The sequence below is a fragment of the Maylandia zebra genome, linkage group LG11, assembly GCF_041146795.1.
Source record: "Maylandia zebra isolate NMK-2024a linkage group LG11, Mzebra_GT3a, whole genome shotgun sequence".
Taxonomy (NCBI): Eukaryota; Metazoa; Chordata; class Actinopteri; order Cichliformes; family Cichlidae; genus Maylandia; species Maylandia zebra.
The window spans coordinates 27268703-27279561 of record NC_135177.1 but is presented as its reverse complement, the minus strand read 5'-3'; the positions used below and the strand labels follow the sequence as shown (position 1 = coordinate 27279561).

At 39.5% G+C, this 10859-nt stretch overlaps 1 long non-coding RNA gene across 1 annotated transcript; it reads right to left on the bottom strand.

Moving 5' to 3' along the window:
• Positions 1-7473: 7473 nt before the first annotated feature.
• On the bottom strand, positions 7474-10323 carry LOC101477940 (uncharacterized). Its single transcript, XR_013100858.1, has 3 exons — positions 10185-10323; positions 9967-10025; positions 7474-9833 (listed from the first exon to the last, which is right to left on the bottom strand). It is a non-coding gene; the product is annotated as an uncharacterized LOC101477940 (long non-coding RNA).
• Positions 10324-10859: the final 536 nt, after the last annotated feature.

Here is a 10859-nt window from a genome sequence, read left to right as displayed (position 1 = left end):
TAGAACAAGCTCTTAAATGGGATTGTAAACTGTGCCTTGAACCCCCCCTCAAGGACACTTGAAACTAGTTGCCATATCACGATTATTAGCTTATTAAATTCTAAAATGAATCTCTGGCTTAGGTCTCATTTCACTGCATGCAAGGAGACCCAGCAAGCTCACCCACTCCACTTTTAATCTAACAGCCGCATCCCTGCACGGTCACTCTCGTGCCCTCAAAAGCATAATGGAAGCTAACTGTTAATCAAGAAGCCGCTGGAGGAGGAATTAAATACACGCACTGGTAGGTTTTAGGGTAGGAATCAACCTGGAGAAGAGAAAAGCAAGCATTAATTAAAAACACATTAACTGGTTATCATGAGTTGACATATTTTGCTTGATCTTTTTTTCCCCTAATCAGCAATAATGAACGAAGCGTTTGCCATCCACTGGGTATTACACGCTATGTTTCAGTGAGCGGTAAAATTAGCCGAGGGCCCCGAAGCCAAGTTGAACTGATGAAGCTTTGCTAGGTTTGATTACGGTTTTTGTCCTATGCTTAACAGAATGCCGTCTCCTCCTTAGATTCTCATTCGCATTAAAAATTCGACTAACCCAAATTAGACACTGCTGTAAACGTCATCTCATATCTGTCTGCTTCTATACAGTGAAATACTATAGTGAACTGCAGTCACAACTGCTGTAATTGTGCTAAGCGTGTATACTGAAATGCTGAATATTGCCCTCTGTTACAAGAGTGATATTCCACTGCTGCACTCAGCCTGATAAGTCGAATTCAGCATTCTTTACTACCAGTTATGTAAAATACTGATTGCACTGATTTGATTTTCGTTGGCAAAATTATTAGTTTTGTTTCATTAAACTTAACAACCTATTTACTGATGGCAAACCAAAACTACCATTTGCCAGTGAACATACAACATCATGATGGACTGCTTTGCTGACTTGGAAGCTCACGCTCACGTACTCAATAATGAATTCTGCATTTGATCAATAACGGACTTACAATAAAGTGAGGCAATATGGCCAACATTAAAGTTGAATGGGAAGTGAACCTCTGAAAGAAGAAACTGAGGGTTTTGAAAAGGCTTGGTCTAAGCACAGGTCTGGAACCCCAGAAAGTGTTGCAAGGGGATTTCAAATGAGAAGTACATGCAAGAAAACAAAAATAAAAGTAAAATCAAATATTGAATTTTTTTTACTGTACATTGAAACAACAAACTTTAAAAAAACCAGTCATTCTTGGAGTTGGAATTCTAGAATAATTAGATGATTAGATTAAATAATAATTAGATTTTTTTTCATCTTCTGTAGCTTCAACATACAAGTGTGCTTGTGTAGTTTTGCAGATGTTCTATGTAAATAAGTTCATTGTCCAGGTGAGGTGGTGTTTCCTGCTTCGGCTTTTTAGCCTGTTGCATCTCCACCGGCGATCAGGTCAACTGCAGGGTTGTCAGCTGGCATCACTGCTCATAATTGCCCACTAAACCAGTTCATCTTCCAGTGGGGGTCTGGTAGCAGACTGGGGACATCTTGCAGCCACCCCCCTGCAGCTGCCTTCGCTGGTGTGCTGTCAGTCGATGTCATTTTTCTGCATCCAGTAGCTTCCTTTCACAGCTTTGCCTATGCCTGTACCTTGCAGCGGCTGGACTGTTGTCTTGCGCAAAAAAGCCCTCTCACCCCATTACCAGTTGTGTCTTGTCACTACTGGTAGCATGATCTGGTACCTGCAGCCCATTTAGGTTTCACAGGTAGTTCCTCTAGGACAGGGGTGCCCAATCCCGGTCCTCGAGAGCTACCGTCCTGCAGCTTTTAGATGCATCCCTACTCCAACACAGCTGAATCAAATGGTTTGATTACCTCTTCAGCATGCCATCGTGTTTGGCAAAGGCCTGATAACAAGCCATTCATTTGATTCAGCTGTGTTGGAGTAGGGATGCATCTAAAAGCTGCAGGACGGTAGCTCTCGAGGACCGGGATTGGGCACCCCTGCTCTAGGATGCCACATCAATACAAGCCATTAGAATAACGTTTGCTGTGTCTCTGAGCAGACACAGCTCAGAGCAGTCTTAAGTGTGTATTTGAGGTACTAGGACACATGGAGTTACAAAAGGAAAGTGGAAAGGAGCTTTAAAAGGCCATCAATCCAGCTCCAGGAACAACATCTGCTCCTTTGTGCGACACAGGACATACAGTGGCAAAATTATCTCCACTGGATCACCTATGTTTACATGTCTGACCAACAGGGTCCAACATCCTTTAGTTAAGAAACTGGCAGGTCACTACTGGCACCTGATTCTCTTCACCGATGAGAATCGGGTGCAAGTTTTTGTTGTTAGGAATGTATGGCCATCATCCACTCACTGGATTTGTTCCTCTTCATTTTTTATCATTTGCTGCTCCACCATGACACATCTCCTCATGTGTTAAAAGTAAAAAATAGGAAATATTTGGGTAACAGTCTTTACATTTACTTTTGCATTTGTCAATATACTGATTTATTTATTTATTTTATAGACTGCATAGGACATGGTCAAAAATGTTTAAGAGACTAGCAAAAGATATCTCTATCTGTCTATAATAGGAAAAAATCTATTTATATTTTTTGTTGACTGTAATTTTTTCAATTTCAATGATACCACTAGTATTTGTAGGTTTTAAAGCAAAAGTCTGCATGATGGTTTGAAGTCTGTGGAGGGCTGTTTATTGTTTCATTATGTTATTTATTTGTCTGGTAGCTTTTGGTTTTACTTCCTACTTTTAATTTTTCTTTCTTTTTGATTTTCAGCCTACCCTTTTTGTTTCACATGTGTTTAATTAGTCAACCTTAACTTCTACTTTCCACTTCTTTTAAGTCCGTGTCTTGTCCTGCTGTTGTTTCTTTCCCCGTAGCTTTTTATTTCCCAGCTTATTGGTTTGTGTTGTGATTTCCATCTCTTCCTCTCAATATATAGAGATATAGCTAGAAAGAGACAGATGCGTGTTTGTGTTCTTTGCACCTGATTCTGTTATTAAAGCTCATTTTGGTTGCTCTTGCACCTGCCTGTTTTGTGTCCCACATTTTTGTATGCTTTTGAACTGAATCACAACACTGGGAATAAAAAGTCCATAATATGTGTTCTTTTTAATTATTTATTTAAAGAGCCTATTATAAATTATATTTCAAAGTGATCTACCTCCAGTCCATTTGTATAATTGTACCAGAGCTTCAAATTATTAAAATATAAACCTCCAGAAAAGCAGAACACACGTCATTCTTTGAAGAAGAGGCTGAAAGAACTAATGGAACTGGAAAAAACGAATGCAAATAATAAAAGGATGGGCATTCAAAAAAATATATCTTTGTGTTAAAAAAAAAAATATGACAGCCATGTTGTTGCTCTGAGACTCAACTTAAGTGAAATGCTAATGCCAGTGTACTTGCATGTTCACAGTGATAATGCTTCCTGATATTTCAGTGCTATTCAATGCTATCCTAATATTACGCAGGCATGTTTACCATAATTGCAATATTTTAATAAATAATTACATTTCAAATGAGTAGAAGAAAATAGATGTATTAAGTTGAACTAAATAAACCAAAGAGAGACCTGACAAGACCTTATCCTACATGCTTCCTAAATTGTTCATTATCCCTGTCCAATTTACAGTTTTATCGATTATTTTTTCTAGCATGACTTGAGTTCAGCTTGCTTTGCTACACAATTAAAAGCAGATTTGGCAGGTAGGATTTATGTGGACGTGTATTCTATACCTAATTTAAATCTCTGTAAGTCTGTCAGTTTGATTATATCTGTGAGTGCACTTAGGGTGGCACAGTCGCCTTGGTCTATGCCTGAACAAGACTGCCACCGACCTTTTCCCGGCAAACCTGCGTTCCCATTGTGCTATCTGGCCCCAGATATTCTTTAGGCATACTCACACTAGGCATAGTTGCCTTTCATTGTCCCTGGTCTTTGGAGATAAAACACAATGATGGTATTGATAGCCAAAAGAGAGTAGTTGGAAACAATCCTGAGACTAACTTGCTTTGGAAACGTTAGATTATGGAGGACAATCAGGTTCCTGATTTTGCACTTTGTGGTATAATCGGAGCAGTTTTGGAAACAGTGACACACTGCTCTATCACATGCCTTATAGATGTGTAAATTACTTAATAAAGCAGTTTTTACAAAGAGCACCATCGTTGAGGAAGCACAGGACTTCCTACATACTTCACAAGTGTGAAGTGCACCAGGGTGCAGAACACTAAACCTTGACCAGAAATAGTACACAGCAACCACACCAGTCAAATGAACCAAACGAACTTTGGAGATTAAACATGCTTGGGAACAAATAGTGTGATCACTGTCTTAGTTTAATGCAATTTGTGTAAACGGCTTTACTTGCACAAAATGTGTGACAACAACAATTAAAAACAAAAACTGTCAGTAACTAAATTTTCATAATAAGTTCATAATATGTTTCTGCACATTCATGGTGCTTGTCATACAAGTTCCCTTATGAGCACAACCACATTCACCATTGACAGTGTTTAATGTGTGTATACACCCCCGAGTTGTGTTACACTATTGAGCGTGGCCTCTGGCACTACACTGCTGTGTCGACCTTGCGGGTTGGTTGAGTGAGCCTGTGAGCCACTGTGTGTGAGGGAGGGAAAGGGAGAGAAAGACAGGGAAAGGAGAGGGTCAGACAAGCTCCAACTCTCGCTCCTGCTCCTTACATGCACCCAATCCACTCCTATCTAGTACCTGTCACACGCTGGCTGCAAAATGGAATTGACTATTGATTTCCCCCTTACCACAGGTCAGTTGTGCTGGCAGGCTATAGTGAGCTCAGTGAGAGCCTTGCGTGGGACAACAAGAGGAGGGGAAGAAACACGAGAAGGAAATACACACATTTCAAAACACACAGCACATACACGCTCTTATTAACTGAGCCTTTGTAACGGAAGACAGTCAGCATTGCTTTAAAAGAGGTGTGTCACAACATGCAGTGGAACACACTCTGGACTGGGTAACCTGGAAAACTGCGATAAACCTGCGGTGGAACTTAAAAGTCAAATTAAAGCAGTAAAAAATACATTTGAAATATTTTAAGATTTTAAGGCTCCTCCCACCCTTTTTTGGCTCTTTGAAATAAGAATGTGTGGGAGAATATTAGCTGCCAAGAGTTTTTCCACTCTAAAGTTATTTATGGAGTTCCACAGGGTTCTGTGCTGGGACCAACACCTTTCCCCACCATTATTTCTTCCCTACACTATATACATTTTCATTTTTATAATAAGATACCCAGCTTTATTTATCTATGAAGCCATTTGATACAAATCAAATACATGACAAGCAGAGCTTAAACACAAAGTTCTGGATGCCCTCTGACTTCCTATTTCTAAATGTAGACAAAAACTAAAGTTATTTTCCTCTAATCTAAAATTATTAGTAAATGGTGTCTGACCAGATACTAGATAATCTGGATGGCATTATCTCAGCCTCAAGCAACACTGTGAGGAATCTTGAAGCCATTTTTCCAACCCACACATTAAACAAATATGTAGGACTACTTCTATTTTTCCCCCCATCAGAGCTATATTACTAAAATTAGAAAGATCCTGTCAGCAAGTAATGCTGAAAAGTTAGCTCATGCATTTTTTACTGCGATTCATTATAGGCCTGCTCTAAAAGGTTCTTTAAAAAGCCTTCTGTTAATCCAAAACACTGTAGCAAATACTGACTGTACTGACACAGACTAGAAAGAAAGACCACCCACATTAACTTTTCTTCATTGGCTCACTGTTAAATCTAGAATTGCATTTAAAATGTGTTTTCTCACATTGAAAAGTCAGGCCTCATCATATTTTTTAAAACATAAACAGCACCATATTGTCCCAACAAAGGACTTTGCTCTCAGACTGCAGGCTTGCTTTTTGTTCCTTGAGTTTTTAAACGCAGAATGCGAGAGAGTCTTCAGCTATCAGCTATACACTACGGCATGATATCATTAGTAATTTTTAAACTCTGCCTCTTGTCCCATCTTTCTTTGCTTTCTTCTCCTTCCCTCACCCCCAACCGGTCACAGCATATGGCCCTCCCTCCCTGAGCCTGGCTCTACTTAAGGCTTCTTGCTGTTAAAGGGGAGTTTTCCCATTTCCACTGTCACATGTCCTTGCTCCTAGGAGATTGCTGGGATTTTCTATATACATTATAAAGCGCCTTGAGGTGACTGTTGTGAAATGGTGCTGTATAAATAAAAATTAATTGAAATGAAATAGACTTTTTCAGTGGAACAGTTTTCAGTGGCTAAAGAAAATAAATTCTCTCTTTTAATTGAAAGACAGCAAATTCAAAAAGACTGACCTACACTGAATGTAACACAAAGGTTTCTTTATTTTAGTTGTCTGGTGATTCCTCAGATTAATTTCCTAGGCTCAGCTGGTTTTTACAACTTTCTCTAAAGACTGTTCATTTAGCTCATATTCACTGCAGGCTGAGCATAAATTGGAGGCTTCAAGAGGTGATTATGAAAAAAAAACAAAAAAGGACTGTTAAAACCTAGCGGTTACAATATCTGTAAATAAATCTTGAGTAATAATGTTTTTTTTTGTAAATCAAATATATATTTAGCTCACTGCTTGATATAATAGAAGCATAAAACAAAGGTTCAATGCAGAGAGGTTGGTTTTGCTCCAACCCAGGGACCTTTGCTGTGCGTCCTCCCCACATGGCAAAAATGCCCACCAAAATATTTTAAACTATCACTTCAGATCTTGGGTCCTGAAATGAGCGATCTTCACCACAAAGTGATATAATTTAGTTTATTAAAAAAATAAATAAAAATTGCATTTGGTGGATTGGTGGCTGTGGGATGGTTTATATTAGGGGTGGGCAAATCCAGGCCTCGAGTGCTGGTGTCCTGCAGGTTTCAGATATCACCCTGAACACACCTGAATCAAACAATTAGTTCATTACCAAGCCTTTGGAGAACTTCAAAACATGTTGAGAAGGCCATTTAGCCATTTGAAAAAGCTGTGTTGGATCAAGGACATCTAAAACCTGCAGGACACCGGCACTCGGGGCTTAGAGTTGCCCACCCCTGGTTTATATAGTGAAGGTTTGTTGCAAAGTTGCAGTATTATCCTCAATTTATGCACGAGCTATTAATTACAGACAGGTGATTTCATACACTGTATACCGTTATCCTGTTGAAAAGTTCTTGAGTTATTTATTTCCATTTTGCAGGCACTGTTTAGGATGCTAAGGGAAAATGCAGTGCCTCAGTGTTTACACATTTTTCAGGCAAGCAGAAATGCTTTCTCTAACAGACATGATAAAGAGCCCAGCAAGCCTGGTCTAGCCTAGGTCGCAGACAAATCTTGGTACACAATAGTGGTCAAGTCAGTAAGAAGTGGAATGTACAAGTGTGTGAAATTAATAGTGCGAATAATTACACCGTGTATACAAAACAAAATGCGTGAAATATATTTTGATTTAATGGCCCTGCAGTAAGAGCCTATTTAGCTGCGTTTGAGACTATCAATGAGGTGCTGACTTAAGTCTGCCTGAAGCCTCAACTCTTCACAACACAGCAGCAAAATTAAGTTTAAAAACAAAACAAAAACAACAACTGACAATTGTGACAATGATTTACTGGAATATTTAAGAATGAAAAGTAATAGAATGTCACCAACTAAAGCAACTAAAAGTGCCTTAATTTGGCATGTTTAATTAAAACAAGAGCTTGTGTTAATCATTACAAAAGTCAAGTGAAACTGTGTTGCATGAAAGAAGCTCTGATGTCATAAGATTTGGAAAGCTAGATTTCTTTGTTAGCAGCAGTGAGCTCCTGGTGATGGGTCCTTACTGCTCGCCACATGCTTAAACATAGTAAATCCCCCTGCCTCCTCCTTTCCCTCCTCGAAGCGGTAAAAAGGGTCATTAAGCTATTGATCAAGGTTAAGAAGGCAAATGATCACAGGATATTGTGGCACTTTTAATGTAGCCATCAGTGACTAAAGAAAAGTTTGTCCTTCCTTTCCCTGTCTTGGTAAGGTAACTTTATTGCAAAATATATTTTGAAAGGGTCTTCACTTGTTCGCTGAATTTAGCCCAACATAAACACATGCGAGGTTGCCAGGTGGGGTTCAAACTCACTGCAGCTACTGAATTCTTTTTTCCCCACCCTCCTTCCTTTTGTTTTTTTCCCCCACCCTCCCGTGATTGATTTCCTTCCTGCTTATCACAAACAGCTAATTGGTTTATTTTTGTTCCGTCATCAGTTTCCCTCTTCACATTCAAGATTAGTGCGCATAACCCACTCTTAGGCTCTTGAGTGATTTATGGGTCAGTGTACCATTTCACACAAACTTTCAGCAATTCCTGACAATGTTCTGCATTGGTGAGAAAAAAAAAAGTTTTGTTTTATAAAATGAGTGATACCAATTTGCACGGTCTGAATTATCTAATTGGAAACTCCAGACCAATAGTGCAGCATGCCATCACTGAAATGCCAAGGCTATTTGAAAAAAAATTAGCATAGCCTCTACTAGTACTTGCAAACAACAGATTGTAAACAGATTATGGGATTTGTCAAAGGCTGACCCTCCATTAAGCAGCACCTGTGTACAACAATGTGAGCCAAAGGCTCTCTACCCATTGGAACCAACAGATGGCACTGTGGTAGCATCCAGGCCCCAGTGAGTCATTTATAATGCGGTGGGAGAGTGTTTTAAAAAAACAAAAACAACAAAACCCCCCAGAGAACCATAACCATTTTACAAATTTTATATTCAGTAGAGGGTGTGTAATATCACTCATTTTGGAGTTACACGTGAAGAAAAAAACAAAAAACAAAAAAACCCCAAAAAACAAAAAAACAAAAAAAAAAAAACCACAATATAGGCGCTTGTACACAGATAAGTGTAGGCGGGACATCCCTCCCCTTTGTCTCCAGTGAAACTAAGATTGTAGACTCACTTCTCACCCCCACCCTGCACAAAAAGCCTCCCTGTTAACTTCAAAAAAAGAAAAAAAAAAAAAAAGTCAAAGGAACACCATCTGACAAGACAGCAGAGCTATATGCCAGGGCCTTTAATGTCAGACCCTTTCATTTGAATAAGTATAACGGGATCTGATTTCATGTCTCTCAGACCACCAAGGGGGTTGGGGTACCTTGAACAAACTGTTTAGCATTGAGGCCAGGAAATCTGTATCTCCAACTACCAAACATAGGAGGACCCCAACTAGTCTTTGCTGCTCCATGGACTTTCTTAAAGTGATTTGAACCAAGGACAGGCCCTTTTCTTCTGAGGCCATGTACAGTTCGAGCTCTCTGGTAAGCACCATGACCCCAGTTTTGGGGCAGGGGGAGTGCATGGTGAAAAATGCCCTGTCTATTTGGGACGGACTCATCAACAACAAGGTCATGTTCACCATAGACAACCAAGTGACCTTGAGGATCCCTATTCACAAGGTCAAACTGGCTAGGGGCATCAGCTCGTGTTGGTAGTGCAACACGCATGACCCCTTTAAAACTGGAACCGCGGTTACTGACCGACTGTCCTCTGGGAAAGCCGTGCTCTGGCTTTGTTGTGTATTCATTTTGAACTGGTCCGTAAGTGCCGTGGGTCATTAGAAATCTGTCAGATGTTCCTAGGTTAGCTTGTCTATGCCTCACGTTATGAAAAGTTGGCCAATTTTGTTGAGGGGTGGCCATGTTTGGTACAGTCTCAAACCATTCATGATTGTAGGGGTGAGGGGGGATTCCATGGTAAGCTGGTCCAGAGAGTTCAGGCGCTCCATGTACTCCAGGATAATCCAAACCCAAAGCAGCTGCACGGGCTACAGCACAGACAAACAAAGACAAAACAAACCTGTTTGCCGGTTCATTGTTGTGAAGTGTCAAATATACCCACTAATTGGTAATTATATATATTTTTTAAAGTAGCAGCATCCATCGAAGTGCACTACATACCTCTTGCTGTTTTAGCACAATATGCACCACCAGCTGACACAGAGTGGAGCACAACAGTGCTAGAAAAATAACAAAACAAAACAAAACAAACAAAAAAAAAAAACCGCACAGACACACACAAAAAAAAAAAAAAAAAAAAAAAATCAGTAAGCCAAATAGCACAGCACTGAGAAGCTGTAATTGTTTTTTAACCACAGAAAACCTTAAGCTTTAAATACCTGAGAAAACCCACGAGAAGAAAACTCATTCCTGCAGTTATTTCAGCATAAACTTCATGACAGCACAATTACTGGAACACTTGCCACTTGACTTCTTTTGTAGCCACTCGGACTGCCTAAAGCCTCACCCTGGCTTGATTTGCTAATTACAGACAGCTGGTTGTCATAGAGACCAAAACTCAGCCACTGAATCTAGTCAGCCACTGGCAAATTGCTTCATTATAGAAAATTAGTTAAAATGCTTGCTTGCAGCAGAACTCTACAAAACAAGACATTTGGATTTTTTTACATTTAAGGAAAGAGAAACACACATCTAAAAAAGGAGTGCGGGTCAAACTGACGCCACAGCTGGTACAATTCTATTCACACACACAGCAGAAGAAGTTTGGATTGAAATAAAATTCGTTGTTGTGTAAGTTTGACTGTTTTTGCAAGCCCAATATACTAATTATAGCATAACCTCGGAACTTAATATTATCTGAACAGTAGCTAATTAAAACTTCTAATTCACTGGACCTAAAAGAATGATAATTAAATACAATGTCTGCAAGATCACTGTACCACCACTGATTAAGAATGATCTCATTAAACTTGACCTCGTTCATTAAAAGGTTCAGAAAACATCGACGGCACAAAGACGTTTACATACAACAGTAACAGTTCTTAATCTATTAA